The sequence below is a fragment of the Terrapene carolina genome, unplaced genomic scaffold (genome assembly GCF_002925995.2).
Source record: "Terrapene carolina triunguis isolate 2854851 unplaced genomic scaffold, T_m_triunguis-2.0 Scaffold17, whole genome shotgun sequence".
In the NCBI taxonomy this organism is placed as follows: domain Eukaryota; kingdom Metazoa; phylum Chordata; order Testudines; family Emydidae; genus Terrapene; species Terrapene triunguis.
Window position 1 is genome coordinate 3774703 of NW_020664368.1, and position 15867 is coordinate 3790569.

A 15867-nucleotide genomic window follows, 5' to 3' on the forward strand; every position below is an offset into this window, starting at 1 on the left:
CCCCATCTTATACTTGTGCATTTGATTTTTCCTTCCTAAGCACACTATGTTGCCTTGTTTTTATTGAATTTCATGTTGTTGATTTAAGACCAATTTTCCAATTTGTCAAGATCATTTTGCATTCTAATCCTGTCCTCCAAAGTGCTTGCAAACTCACCCAGCTTGATATCATCTGCAAATTGTATAAGTATCTTCTCTTCTCTATTATCCAAGTCATTAAAGGAACAGTCACAAGAGTGAAATGTCTGCAAGCTGCACGGAAACTTTTAAAAAACACATAATAGTAGTTCAAACTATATGTATACCCCAAATAAAAAAAACAGTAAGAGGACCCAAAAAATGCCAGCATGGCTAATCAGAGTAAAAGAGACAGTTGAAGACAAAAGTCATCTTTTAAAAATTCAAAGTCAAATCCTACTGAGGAAAATAGAAAGGAACATAAACTCTGGCAACTCAAGTGTAAAAGTATAATTAAGCAGGAAGGCTGCCAAACAATCAGTGGGGCCACTGGACGATCATTGTGCTAAAGGAGCACTTAAAGAAGACAAGGCCTTTGCAGAGAAGCTAAATGAATTCTTTAAATTGGTCTTTACTGCAGACAATGTGAAGGAGATTTCCACACCTGAGCCATTCTTTTAGATGACAAATATAACGAACTGTCCCAGATTGAGGTGTCAGTAGAGGAGGTTTTCAAGCAAATTGATAAATTAAACAGTAATAAGTCACCAGGACCAGATGATATTCACCCCAGAGTTCTGAAGGAACTCAAATATGAAATTGCAGAACTACTAATTGTGGTATGTAATCTGTCGCTTAAATCGCCCTCTGTTCCAGATGCCTGGTGGACAGCAAATGTAATGCTGATTTTTTAAAAAGGCTCCAGAGGCGATACTGGTAATTATAGGCCACTAAACCTAATTTCAGTACCAGGAAATTGGTTGAAACTATAGTAAAGAACAGAATTATCGCACACATAGATGAACACGGTATGTTGGGGAAGAGTCTACATGGCTTTTGTAATAGGCAATCATGCCTCATAAATCTCTTAGAAATCTTTGAGAGGGTCAACAAACATGTGGACAAGAGTGATCCACTGGACATAGTGTACTTGGACTTCCAGAAAGCCTTTGATAATGTCCCTCACCAAAGGCTCTTAAGCAAAATAAGCAATCATGGAAAAAGAGAGAAGGTCCTCTCATGGATCAGTAACCGGTTAAAAGATGGGAAACAAAGGGTAGGAATAAATGATCAGTTTTCACAGTGGAGAGAGGTAAATAGGGGGGTTCCTCGAGGATCTGTACTGGGACCAATGATGTTCAATATATTCATAAATGATCTGGAAAAGAATAAACAGTGGCTAAGTTTGCATATGACATAAAATTACTCAAGCTAGTTAAGTCCAAAGCTGACTGTGAAGAGTTACAAAGGGATCTCATTAAACTGGGTGACTGGGCAACAAAATGGCAGATGAAATTCATTGTTGATTAATGCAAAATAGTGCACATTGGAAAACATAATCCCAACTATACATACAAAATGATGGGGTTTAAATTAGCTGTTACCGTGAAAGAAAGAGATGTTTGAGTCATTGTGGATAGTTCTCTGAATACGTCTGTTCAGTGTGCAGCAGCAGTCAAAAAAGTGAACAATTTAGGAACCATTATGAAAGGGATAGATAATAAGACAGAAAATATCATAATGTCACTATGTAAATCCATGGTACTCCCACACCTTGAATACTGCATGCAGTTCTGGTCTTCCCCCTCTCAAAAAGATAGAATTGGAAAAAGTACAGAGAAGGGCACCAAAAATGAGTAGGGAGATGGAACAATTTCCATATGAGGAAAGATTTAAAAGACTGGGACTGTTCAGTTTAGGAAAGAGACAACTAAGTAGAGATATGATAGAGGTGTACACAATCATGAATGGTGTAGAGAACTTGAATAAGGAAGTGTTATTTGCCTCTTCACATAACACAAGAACCAGGAGTCACCCAATGAAATTAATAGGCAGCAGGTTTAAAACAAACATAAGGAAGTATTTCTTCACAAAGCGCACAGCCAACCTGCAGAACTCATTGCCATGGGATATTGTGAAGGCCAAAAGTATAACTGGGTTCAAAAAAGAATTAGATGTGTTCATGGAGGATAGGTTCATCAATAATTATTAGCCAATATGTAGGGCCCTACCAAACTCATGGTCCATTTTAGTCAATTTCACTGTCAAAGGATTTTAAAAATAGTAAATTTCATGATTTCAGCTATTTAAATCTGAAATTTCACAGTGTTGTAATTGTAGGGGCCCTAACCCAAAAAGGAGTTGTGAGGAGGTCGCAAGGTTATTGTAGGTGGGGTTGCGGTACTACTACCCTTACTTCTGCGCTGCTGCTGGCGGTTGGCGCTGCCTTCAGAGCTGGAGATTGGTGGCTGCAGGCCGGGAGCCCAGCTCTGAAGGCAGCGCCACCCCCAGCAGCAGCGCAGAAGTAAGTGTGGGATGGTCTGGTATTGCTACCCTTACTTCTGCACTGCTGCTTGCAGAGCTGGGCCCTCAATCAGTAGCCACCATTCTCTGGCCATCCAGCTCTGAAGGCAGCAATGCAGAGTAAGGGTGGCATGGTATGGTATTGCCACCTTTACTTCTGCACTGCTGCTGGCAGGGCGCTGCCTTCAGAGCTGGGTGCCTGGCCAACAACTGCCACTCTCTGGCAGCCCAGCTCTGAAGGCAGTGCAAAAGTAAGGGTGGCAATACCACAACCCCCCGAAAATAACCTTGTGACCCTCCCAAAACTCCCTTTTGGGTCAAGACCCCCAATGTGAGAAACGCTGGTCTCCCTTGTGAAATCTGTATAGTATAGGGTAAAAGCACATAAAAGACGAGATTTCATGGTGGGGGAGACCAGATTTCATGGTCCGGGACATGTTTTTCACGGCCGGGAATTTGGTAGGGCCCTACCAATATGGTCAGGGACACAACCCCATGCTCTGGGTATCCCTTTACCTCTTCCTGCCAGAAGCTGGGACTGGACAACAGGAGATGGATCACTTAATAAACTGGTCTGTTCATTCCCTCTGGAGCATTTGGCACCAGCCACTGTTGGAAGCCAGGATATTGGTCTGACCCAGTATGGCCAGTCTTATATTCTTCTATTCTACTAGATACATCCTCCCTGTTTGACAGCGAACCATTGATAACTACTCTTTGAGTATGGTTTTTCAATCAGTTGTGCGCCCATCTTAGAGTAATTTCATCTAGACCACTTTCCTTCATTTCTTTCTGAGAATGTCATGTGGGACTGGATCTAAAGCCTTACTAAAATCAAGATGTATCACATCTACTGCTTCCCCACATCCACTAGGCCAGTAATCCTATCAAAGAAGGAAATCAAGTTGGTTTGGCATGACAAATCCATGCTGGCTATTGCTCATAACCTTATTATACTGTAGATACTTACAAACTGATTTTTTAATAATTGGTACCAGTATCTTCCAGGTATCGTAGTTAGGCTGGCTGGTCTATAATTACCTGGGTCCTCTTTGTTCCTCTTTTTAAAGATAGGTCCATGTTTTCCCTTTTCCAGTCCTCTGGGACCTCGCCCATCCTCCATGAGTTCTCTAAGGCCTTGTCTACACTACAAAGTTTTGTCAGCAAAGTTATGCCTCCTTAATTAAAACTGCTGGTGCACGTCCACACTGTGCATCTTGTGTCAGTAGAGTGCATCCACACTAGCAGCTCTTGCATCAATACAGAGAGCAGTGCACTGGGGTAGCTATCCCACTGTGCAGCTGTCCTCAGGGTGCTTTGAAAGGGTTTGCAATGCCACATGGGGCAGGTACAGTGTCACATGATGCAGTTTTCTCAATCCCATCCTTCTATGGGCATCCTAGTAGACTGTCAGCTGCTTTTCAACTGAAGAGGGGGGGAGGGAGAGGAAGAGTGGAGTGTCTGGGGTGGGGGAGACAGCAGGCTGACAGACCTATCCTGAGGCATGGGGGGGAGACATCACCCCACATCAGCTCCTGGCTTTGCTCCACACAGCAGTCTCTTCCGCCCCTCCCACCCCAGCAGAAGCAGCCTGCTCTGCCTGCCTGCCTATGGTTCTGTGATTCCCTCTGAGTTCTCCCACAGCCTCCTCAGCTGCGCGGAGCAGCATCCTGAGCAGTTCTGTGAGCTCTTGGTGCTGAGGAATGTCAACACAGCACAGCAGTGTTCTGTCCCGTCCCATCCTGTCCCGTCCCGTCCCCCGCTCCCAACACACACACACTCTCCTCTCTCTCTCTGCAGCAGCAGTCTGCCTGCTGCTGTGTTCCTAGTGGAGTGGAGAACAGGAGCATTCCACACTAATTATTTGCTCAGCTGTCAGATACTTCACAGAGTTTTGAAAGGGGAGGGGCGCATGCCTGCAGGGCAGCTGAGATCAAAACAGTGAGCAGAGCGGTCACAGCAGGCATTGTGGGATACTGGTGGAAGCCAGTTATGTCGACAAAACAAACAGCAGCGTCTACACTGATGTTTTGTCGCTTTAACTTTGCCACAGAAAGCTTTATGCCTCTCATCAAGATGGTTTTATTTTGTCGGCAAAACAGCAGAGTTTTACCGCCAAAAGTAGATTTGTAGCGTGTACACCTCCACTGTTTTGTCGGCAAAATAATTGCAAAATAATTGCTAATAGTTTCAAGATTGCTTCAGCCAGTTCCTTTAGTATCTTAGGATGACTTTCATTAGCCCTGATGACTTGAATACATCCAACTTATCTAAATATTCTTAAACCTGTTCTTTCCCTATTTTGGCTTCTGTTCTTTTCTCCCTTGTTGTTAATCTTAATTGTGCTGAGTATCTGGTCACCATTTTACTGAGGCAAAATAGACATTCAGTACCTCAGCCATCTAGGGTGACCAGACGTCCCGATTTTAAGAGTTTTGTCCTGCGTCCTGACCGCACATCGGTTGGGATGCCCTTTGTCCCGATATCGGGGACGGCTCCCAGCACGCATCTGAGGTCCCGGGGCTGGTGGCACTTCCTGGGGCAGCTCCCGGCACCCGCCTGCCAGCAGGAGTCTGCAGTGCAGCCCCTAGGCACAGAGGCAGCGAGGGGGTCTCCGCATGCTGCACCAGCTCTGTCCTGCCCAATCAGAGCTGCGGGGGGGGGGGGCCTTGCAGGCGCCGGCAGCGGGCAGAGAGCCCTCCGCCCCGCCCCAACCCGACCCGACTCGACCCTAGGAGCCAGAGGGACCTGCCGGTAAGCACCATTGGGACTCCCCATCTCACCCCCCGGCAGGTCCCTCTGGCTCTTAAGGTAGGGGTAGGGGGCTCTCTGCGCGCTGCCGGTGCCTGCAAGCCCTGCTCCGCGGCTCTGGCAGCTCCCATTGGCACTTTTCCCAGCCAATGGGAGCCACGGAGCTCGCGCTTGTGGCAGGCGCAGCACGTGGAAACCCCTCGGCTGCCCCTGATCCTAGGAGCCAGAGGGACCTGCCAGATCCTTCCCGGGAGACACCCCAGGTAGGCACCGCCGGGACTCCCCACCTCCGGCAGGTCCCTCTGGCTCTTAGGGTTGGGGGGGGTAAGGAGCTCTGTGGGCTGCTCCCGCCTGCAGGGCCCGCTGCATGGCTCCGACAGCTCCCATTGGCGCTTTTCCCAGCCAATGGGAGCCACCGATCTTGCGCATGTGGCAGGCGCAGCACATGGAGAGTCTGGAGACGCCCGCCCCCCGTCGCTCTGACCCTAGGAGCCAGAGACCTCGCAGCAGGGCTGGTGAGTGCGGCCAGGGAATGAGGCAATGTGTGATGGAGTGAGTGTCTGGGAGGTGTGTGGGGGGTGCTGGGCTGTGAGGGTGTGGAGGGCACTGGGCAGTGGGGGAGGTTTGTGTGTTTTGGGGTGCTAGGCACTGGGAGCCTGTTGGGGCGTGCTGGGCAGTGGGGGGGTTCTGTGTGTGTCAGGGCACTGGGGGTCTGTGTGGGGCATTGTTTAGTTTTTGTGATGGGGTTGTGAGGAAGGGCACTGGGAGGGAGGGAGGAGAAATCTGTGTGTATTGGGAAAGTAGCGAGTGGGGGGTTCTGTGTGGGGTACTGGGCAGCTGTGGTGGGGCTGTGGGTGGGGGGGTGCTGGGCAGGGGTGGTGGTGTGCACAGCACTGTGCATTTGTGGTGGAAGGGTTGTGGGAGGGCTCTGGGCATAGTGGTTTCAGGGGGTGCAGGGCATAGTGGATCCAGGGGGCGCTGGGCAGGGGAGCTGTGTGGTGCAGCATGGGCCCACCCCCAACAGAAAGGGGCATGCTGGTGGCTCAGGGCCAGGTGGACCAGTGTACCCCATTGTCCCTGGCCGGCCCCGCCCTTCCTGCTGCTCACCTCCTCAATTGAAGGTAGGGGTAGGGGGTGCAGGGGTGCATCCTGGCAGTGCTTACCTGGGACGGCTCCCGGGAAGCAGCCGGTAGGTCCCCGAGGTGACTGTCAGCTGGGCTGAGCCAGCAGTGTGGCCCGGGCCAGTCCCGGGGCAGGGAATCACTCTTGGGAACAACATGATCAGCCAGGCCAGGGCCTGCCCCTTCCAGGCTTCTTCAGGACCCAGTTGCCTGGAGGGGCCCAGCCAAGCCCCCCCACACACTCACCTCCCCCCATTGGCTGAGTCTGGCCCCACTTCTGCACTGCTTCCAGGCGGCTCAGCTTTGAGGAGACAGGCAGGGCCCTAGAGGTGGCCGGCACGAGACTGTCTAGAACTGGAGCTGGACTTTGATCCGGCCAGGGCAGGGGGCGGAGAGGAGCCAGCGGGCTTGGTGAGATCTGGGGGCACAGCACAAATGGAGCGGGCCATACCAGGGCCCCTTCTGAGTGTGGGCATGGCGCCACTGAGTCACCATTGTAAACCCGGTACTGAAAAGACTGCCCTTTCCTTGAGGCTGGGAACAAAAGTCACACTTCAATTCAGCTGTCACCTGCCAGCTCTTTGTGACCAGGCTTAGCGCTGCACCAGATCCAAACCTGCTCTTGGCGAATGAGCTTTGGGATCCAACCGATCCAAAGTGAACTGAAGTCGCCCATTTATTTTAAGGGGCAGGGGCAGCACCCCCAGAAAGCTCTGCTGTCTGGGAGACTCACTCTGGCCTCTGCAGCGACAACAGAGGAAAACCCACCCCAACCAATTGAGCCCGGGTGGCTGCTGATCTCCGGTCCAGCCCCAGGGCTGGAGTGTTCCAATGGCTCTCAGCACCCAGGGCTGAGTGACAGCCCTGGAGCGGAACCACTCTGCACTCAGGGTGCCCCTAAGGAGGGCTGGGCAGCTCATCTCACAGGAAGCCCTGGCTTGCAGAGCCAGGCGGGGAGTCCCCTGCAACCGGCTCCATGCAGCGGAAGGGCTAGAACTGCTGGCTCTGAAATGAGATGTGGCTCTGTGCTTGATGGGGGAGGCTGCTAGAATCAGAGAGTTACCATTTCAAAGCTTTTCTGTCACCACCTGTTTTTGCCTGGGGGAGGCAGGGGCAGGTGCCCCACAGAGGTAATAGCTGCATGCTCCCCCCAGCAGAGTGTGTGAAGACCGGTCCACCTAGCTCATGGCAGAGCCAAGGAAAGGAGGCACCTGCCTCTGCACATGCTGATTCCACCCAGGGCAGGCTGGGGCTGAGCACTGCTAAGCTGCTGCCCAGTTCACTTACCCACATTGGCAAGCAGGGATTGCACCTGGCGGCGTACATCTGCTTGATGTACAGTCGGGACGCCATTTGTCCCGATATTCAGGTAAAATTTAAAATTTGGTAGTGAAATAGAAAATTAATCGATTGGAATGTCCCATTAAACCCGATTGTGATCTGTTATCTACTGACAATTTTGTTTTTTCAGGTTGTTTTCAGGTGTAACGCAATTTATAGTAGGGATATGTAGTTGACAGTTCTGAACCACGGTGCATACCATAGGACAAACTACAGTGGGCACGTAATAACACATAAGAAGCACAGAGACTGTGTGGTTCTTTTCAGTGGCTAGCTATCTAGCCAACTATCTTCCGCCGAAAACCCCACCCGAAATGGCAACAGCAAGGGAGGAGCCAACTACCAAAAACCAAAAAAGACAGTGCAGATATAGGACAGAATGGGAAGCCACTTACACCTGGATTCAGAAATCCTATGAGTGTGATTCAAAAGCCTTTTGTAAAGCATGCAGGAAGGAATTTAGCATTTGCCATGGCAGTGAGTCTGATGTTAAGCATCATGCTGATTCAAAAAATCATGAACAAAACACCCAGACTCACAAGAGCAATACCCTGGTCTCACATTTTTTCAGCGGGCCAAATGAATCCTTCAATAACAAGGTTATCACTGTTGAGCTAACTCAAGTTTACCACACAGTAGTCCATCAACACTCCTATCGCTCATGTGACTGTGAACTTAAACTGGCGCCTACCTTGTATCCAGATTCAACAATTGTGAGGCATGTCAGCTGTGGCTGGACTAAAGAGGAGGCATTGATCAAAAATGTGCTGTCACCATTCTCAACAGAATTTTTAAAAGACCTCAGCAAGCCAGACGGTCCCTATTTCTCAGTTGCCACAGATGCATCTAACAAGGGCAATGTGAAAACTTTCCCCTTATTGCTGAGATACTGGACACCCGAACATGGGGTCCAAGATAAACTGTTAGACTTCTGTGAGCAAAGCAAAGAGACTGCAGAGGCAATAAGCAACACATTACTTGAAAAACTTGCGACACACAAACTAGACCTAAACAAAGTGTCTTCCTACTGTGCTGATAATGCAAACGTGAATTATGGAAAGCGACAATCAGTGTACCAGAATTTTAAAAAAACAAAACGAAAATATCTTGCCTGCAAACTGCCCTGCCCATGTTGTGCACAATGCCATGAAACATGCTAGCAATACCCTACAAGTTGACATTGAGACTCTGGTGATTAAGACGTTCAATCATTTCAGCAGTTCTTCTAAGAGAGTAGCAGCATTGAAGGATATGTTTGATTTTGTGGGTATGGAGTATGCCACTTTACTGTGCGACGTTCCGACATGCTGATTGAGTCTTTTCTCAGCTGTAAACAGGCTTGTAAATACGTGGCAGGCTGTTAAGTGCTACTTTTTGTTTCTCAGGGCAGTGAGAAGTGCCCAAAATCTCTATGGATGCTGTTCTTGGACATGGGAAACGGTGAACAAGGTGAGGGGCCTAGCAAAGTTGAGGTTCATCTGTTTTTCCTCCAGAACGTCCTGAAAATCTTCAATGATACTGTGCTCTGTTTGGAAAATGAGTGTATGACAGCATGTGAAGTGTATGCCATAATGAATACTCTGAGAATTAAACTTCAGCAATGGCTCCAAAGTTGAAAGTGCATTAACTGAGATGCTGCCTGTCACTGCTGCATGTCTCCAGAAAGTCTTCATGAAATTTTATGATGTGTCGATCCTATATTTGGAGAAATGGATTGATTTTTCAACAACTGGCTACTTGTTCAATACCCAGTGCTTGAACATCAAAGTTAATAGGGCATTCGAATACAAGGATCTGTCTGTGGCCGTGACAGCTGTAAACCTCCAGAAAAGAGTGGATCTTGATCAGCTCTATGATGAGTACTGTATCATCAAAGACATCAACTCCAAGTTGGAGCCTGGAAACTACTCAGTTGAGGAACTCTGGTATCAAGTGCTGAGAAACAAGGACGGTAGCACTGAATTCCTGAACATGACAAAGCTGGTGTCATATGTGCTCAGTATACCAATAAGCAACGCATACACAGAACGTTTATTTTCAAACATGAAAGGTGCATGGACTGATGTCCGGAATCGAAGCAGCATAGACTTGGTGCAGAGTGAAACCTTTGTCAAAATGAATTTCCGGATGAGTTGCAAGGACTTCTACAGCTTTGTGATTGCCCAGAAGCAAGTCATGACCTATGGCAAAGTCATCCAAGAAGTACTAGACTTCTGGCATGTCTGAGAGGTATGCAAATTGGGAAGTTGATTTATTGACTGAATAAAACACCCGGCCCTTTACCCCTGTTGTTTGTTTAGTGTACAAATAAATCTGTATGTTTAAATATGGATTACAACTAAGTCTATAATTTAGTCAGGGGGCCATGACACTCACTGATTCCAGACCTCTGTGACTTTGCTTCAGCTGTCAGTGGCTGAAGCTGGGGCTGAAGGCAGGACTGTGGGCCTCCCCTCTGTCACTGCGGCTGGGGCTGGAGCCAGGGCTAGAAATTGTACCCTTCGCTCCCCCGCCCTGCAACTGGGTCTGACTTTGCAGCCAGGATCCTGTGCCCCGTCCTGCGGCTTCAGCCAGGGGCTGGAGCTGGAGCCCTGTGCCCCTGGCCCCGTGGCTTCTGCTGGGTGCTGGAGCTGGGGCCATGAGTCATTGCCCCGTGGCTTGTGGTGCGGGCTGCAGCAGGGGACGTACACCCCTCTTGCAGCTTCCTCAGGCTGTGCGCCCCCTCTCATGGCTCCATTTGAAGCTGTGCACCTGTGGCTCTCTTAAGCATTTTCTGAACTTCAAGCATATGCTTAAGTCCATCCCTATTTAGCAATTTACTTAAGGACATGCTTAATTGTAGGCACTTGCTTCAGTCCCATTGAAGTCAATGGGACATAGCCACATGGCTGAATTTAAGCACATGCTTAAGTACATTTCTGAAGAGGGATGGATTTAAGCATGTACATAACTCCTTTGCCGAATGGAGGCTTGAATGCATGCACAAACTCACACCCAAGCATGGATATTTTCAGCCCCAAAGATGTAAGAAACTTACAAAAAACTGAAAAGAGCAGTCAGAATGCAAAGTTCTTCCTTCTCAGACTTAACCATAGTGTTCACTTATTGTGAACCTTGCAAGAGAGAGAATATATGGAACAAAGGATGGACAAGCTGTTTAAATTACGAGGTTTTGCAGCCTTGTTGAACTATATTTTGGGGTTTGTAAAACTAGTATGAATTTCTGAACTTTTTTCTCCCTGTAATTTAAATCAGTTTTTTTCCCCACAAGGATAATCCAGTTTAAAAAATAAAACCACCACAAAAAACAACCACCACTAAACCCCCTCATGTTTTACTAGCTGAAGTGAAGTCTTAGGAACACTCCTCCAAAAGCTAGCAAAAAAGTGGCCCCTGTTTTATAAGCAGAGGGTCACATCCTCAGCTGGTGTAAATTATCATCATTCAGTTGCCTTCAAAAGAAAAACATTTGCCCAGAATCTGTAGCTATACTTATAGCTAGGGTTGCTCAAATATTTTCATTTTAAATGGCCCCTTTCAATTTCTCATAACTTTCTTAAAAATTTACTTTTTTTAGCTGAAATTTGGACCATTACCAAAGTGAAATTTTTCTGAAAGTTTAAGCAAAACTGATTCAGGCATTTTCAAGCACAGAGAGTGAAAACATACACGTTTTCAGTTACCAAAAATGTTGTTTTTTAATAACTCGAGTGTATCAGTGAGACATGATGGAAACCTGACTTTTGGCAGAGACATAGTCCTTAGTTTATACATATGTATGCTGATAATCCAGTGAACATCAGTTTTGATTTGGCCATTTTACAAGAATGTTTACAATGTGTTTTATGCTTGTACACTGACTATATTTCTACAGCTATACAATGACAGTGTTCCATTGACACTGCACATTAAATAGAAAATCTTTCAGTAATCAATCTGTGCATAAAAAGGTTGAGTGGAATTCAGACGTATTATGTAAAACTTGTTAAATAAATAGTATTTGACAGTTTGTGTGAGAGCAGAAAAGGTCAGAGCCCTGGCCCTTGCCTCTTGGAAGAAATAGCCTTCTATAGCTGCACAGTTCTTCATCATTTCTCTTTTTTGAAAAAGAAATGCACATACAAATCTTCATTAAAAGAAGGTTCTGGTTGTAAAGTGGAGCTCGCAAAAGCTTGAAAATGACAACGTTAGGGTTGCCTGCATCTACTGAGGGCGGAGCTTTAGAAAGAACCACAACATTTTTTTTTCCAATTTGATGCCTATTAAACAATGAGAATCCAAGTAAATATAAAAAGCTGCCTCATTTCTCCCTCACCATCCAACCTTCACACGTCATGAGGCAGCATTCATTAAGATCCACGAGATCCGTGTAGGCAGCTGAATTAAACCTTTATTGAATTAAGATAAATTGGTATAAGTAAGGTTTACATCTATTTAAGAGCATCCACTTTAGGTGTTTGTATTGGTTTAACCACATCTGTTTCTAAATCAATATATATAACATTCAAAAACCAGTCGGAGAACACTTCAACCTCCCTGGTCACTCAATTACAGATGTTCAACAAAACCTCAAAAACAGACTCCAATGAGAAACTGCAGAATTGGAATTAATTTGCAACCCCATAAAGATTCTGATGATCTGTGCATGTGCCTTGCCCAAGTGCCTATTTGCACCATTCCCCAGAACTGAACCTCAGATGGGACACAGATAAAATGGATTTGGCAGCAGCTCCATGTATGTTGGGAGGGATGGAGAATGAGACATAGAGAACAGGGGCTAAGACCCTTAGACACAGAGTTTACTGAATATCTCTGCTTGTCTATTTTTGTAAAATGAGGCTACTCCTGCATATGTAACCAGCTAGTTCAGTGTTACATATCTTGTGCTAATGGCTGGTCCACAGTGGTTAACTCTGTTGGCTACTTCTAGCTAATACAGTCAGCTTTTCAGTTAAGTATGGAAGGGTCAGGGTTCAAACCCTGCTGATGATGTGGAGGAGCAATTGGTATAGTTGTCCAAAACAGGCTTTTTTTACTTCTCCTCTTTTGAAAATACTTACAAAGTTATGTACAAAAAACTGTGTTAAAAGAAGATTATTTTATTTAGGTTGCAAAGTCAAGTAGGTGACAGTAAAGAAACCTTAATTCTGTCTTCTTGTGTGCATATTTAGAAAAGAGACGACTCAACTTAGAAAAGAGATGACTCGGGGGATATGATAGAGATCTATAAATCTTGACTGGTGTGGAGAAAGTGAATAAGGAAATGTTATTCACCCCCTTCACATAACACAGGAACCAAGGGTCAGAAGACAATGATAGGCAGCAGGTTTAAAACAAACATAAAGAAGTACTTTTTCATACAATGCACTATCAACTGCGGAACTTGTTGCCAGGGGATGTTGTGAAGGCCAAAAGTATAACTGGTTCAAAAAAAGACTTTGATGAGTTCATGGAGAATAGGTCCAGCAATGGCTATTAACCAAGATGGGCAGGGATGCAATCATTTCTCAGGGGGTCCCTAAGCCTCTGACTGCCAGAAGCTGGATGATGGGCATGGGGGTGTGGATCACTCGATAATTGCATTATTCTGTTCATTCCCTGTGAAGCATCTGGGACTGATCACTGTTGGAATACAGAATATTGGGCTGGAGGGACCCTTGGCCGTTCTTATGCATTATGAAACAATCTTTAATTACATGAGCACTTTTTTTTTTTTTTCCCCACACACAAAACTCTCTTGCCTCATTCAGTGAACGGGATGAAACATTCTCATGGAATAAGTCAGCTGTTCAACATTTCTTTTTATTCTCAATGTGTGGTCCCCGGCTTATTTACTGAACAGCGTGTAAAGCCTTTATTGTATACAGAATTGTTAATAGCCTCATGGTTGGCTTTTTTCCTACCCTCTCTTTTTTAAACATCAAAGTGAGTAAATATTACTTTCTCCATTTTACAGATGGGGAAACGGAGAGAAAGGCAAAGTGACTTACCCATGGCTACACACTGAGACAATGACAGAGCCACAATTAGAACTCAAGTATCAGAGGGGTAGCCGTGTTAGTCTGCATCTGTAAAAAGCGACAAAGAGTCCTGTGGCACCTTATAGACTAACAGATGTATTGGAGCATAAGCTTTTGTGGGTGAATACCCACTTTGTCAGATACATGTTGATGTGCATCCGATGAAGTAGGTATTCACCCCTGAAAGCTTATGCTCCAATATGTCTGTTAGTCTATAAGGTGCCACAGGACTCTTTGTCAGTTAGAACTCAGGATCACCCACTTCCTACTCATGTGCTGGTTTCTCCAAACTATACTAACCTTTATAGCTACAGCTATTGAGAGTATCTACAGCTTCTTAATATATATATGAGATATACCTATCTCATAGAACTGGAAGGGACCCTGAAAGATCATTGAGTCCAGCCCCCTGCCTTCACTAGCGAACCAACTACTGATTTTGCCCCAGATCCCTAAGTGGCCCTCTTAAGGATTGAACTCACAACTCTGGGTTTAGCAGGCCAATGCTCAAACCACTGAGCTAGCCGTCCCTCCTCCTATTGACTTCTATTGGAGTTGGACATGCTCAGCATTTTTGAATGTCAGTTCGCAGGTGTATCAAGTTGGGCCCTCAGAAAATGAGGCATACACAGTTAGTGGGCAACAGAAAACATTCCAGTTTAAGTGACTTGCCTAGCATAACATAGGAACTCTGTGACAGAGGCAGAGATAGAATCCAATTCTCCAGGGCAGCATTCAACTGCCTTAACCACAAGACCAATCTTTTGTTTCCTGTAGTTCCCCAGCTTCATTCTCTACCCACCTTCCAATTTCTACAGCACAAGGGGCTGAGGATACACACACAATTTGACACAATAGCCTCATTCACTACTCAGCTGTGATTCAGTCTCTGAGCACTATTCATCTTGTACTGAATGAGACAAGGGTCCTGTGGAAACAGAGTGGATCGATTTAAATCAAGGTGATTTAATTCTACCAAGTGCAAAGCCATAATTATCTATTTTTATTGACTTTTCCATTTGTACTTTAATTATTTTCTAAAAAACAGTGCATTCTCACTGGTTGATATAACCATTAAAATATGTTGATTTACAACTAAACAAAGACTTTACACTAGATTTGGTACATCTTTTTGCTACCTAGGAGTATGCATTATAACTATATACTTTTATTTAAGCAATTATGTAGCTTAATATTTTCAAGTTCTTATTAATTGTAAATTTTTAGTATGCTAGAAAATGGTGAATGGTATATTGCTTATTTACCAGATAATTAACTTTTTGCTCACAATTTGTGTCAACCTGCATTTGGATGGTAACTGGAATTTAATCAAACACACAAAACAGCATATAAATTTTTTTTTAAATCTTAAATATTTTGGATACATGAACTTTTTTTTATCAAAATGTTTCACGTTTACAACTAAATTATAAATTTGGGCCTTAGTATGTTTTATATTAAAGTCAGATTTCATTTTAAACAGTTTTATTTTTAAAAATCAAAAAATATAATTTAAATAACAAAATCAACAAAATCTGATTTTTTTTATTTTTTGAAAAAAACTCATCAACTTTTATCCACCCTGTGTGGAAAGAACAGTATGTTATTATGTAATTAAAGACTGTATCATAATGCAAATGCACAAGGCAGAAGAATTAAGTTTCCACAAGTCACCTTAATTCTGGCATTTCCTTACTTTTGAGCACTTGACTTTGCAGCATAATTTTTTAACATACCAAGTATGGGGCTTATTGTATATAGTAACATAAAGAATTTAGTTGGACTGACTTACTCTCTCAAGGAGACGCCCAATGAATGAAGAGCAACAAATTTAAAAGTAATTTTATAAAAGCATCTGGTACTAGCCAGTGTTATATATAGGTTGTTGAAGTGATGGATTGTCCATTTAATATGGTATTGTAACTCCTGTGCTCCTATAAGTAAGGACTATAAGATTTGGCATATTATAGCTAATATTTGAATATTAATAGTAATATAGATTGGACTAGAGATATATTTGAATCAGTAAAATGTAAAAAACTAAAAAAGCCTATGTTCATTTAAAAAATAGAGTAACATGGGAAAATAATTTACTGTGAAAATAAAATGTTCATCAAAATGTGAAGTAAAAAACAGAGGTAAAGAACAGGTTT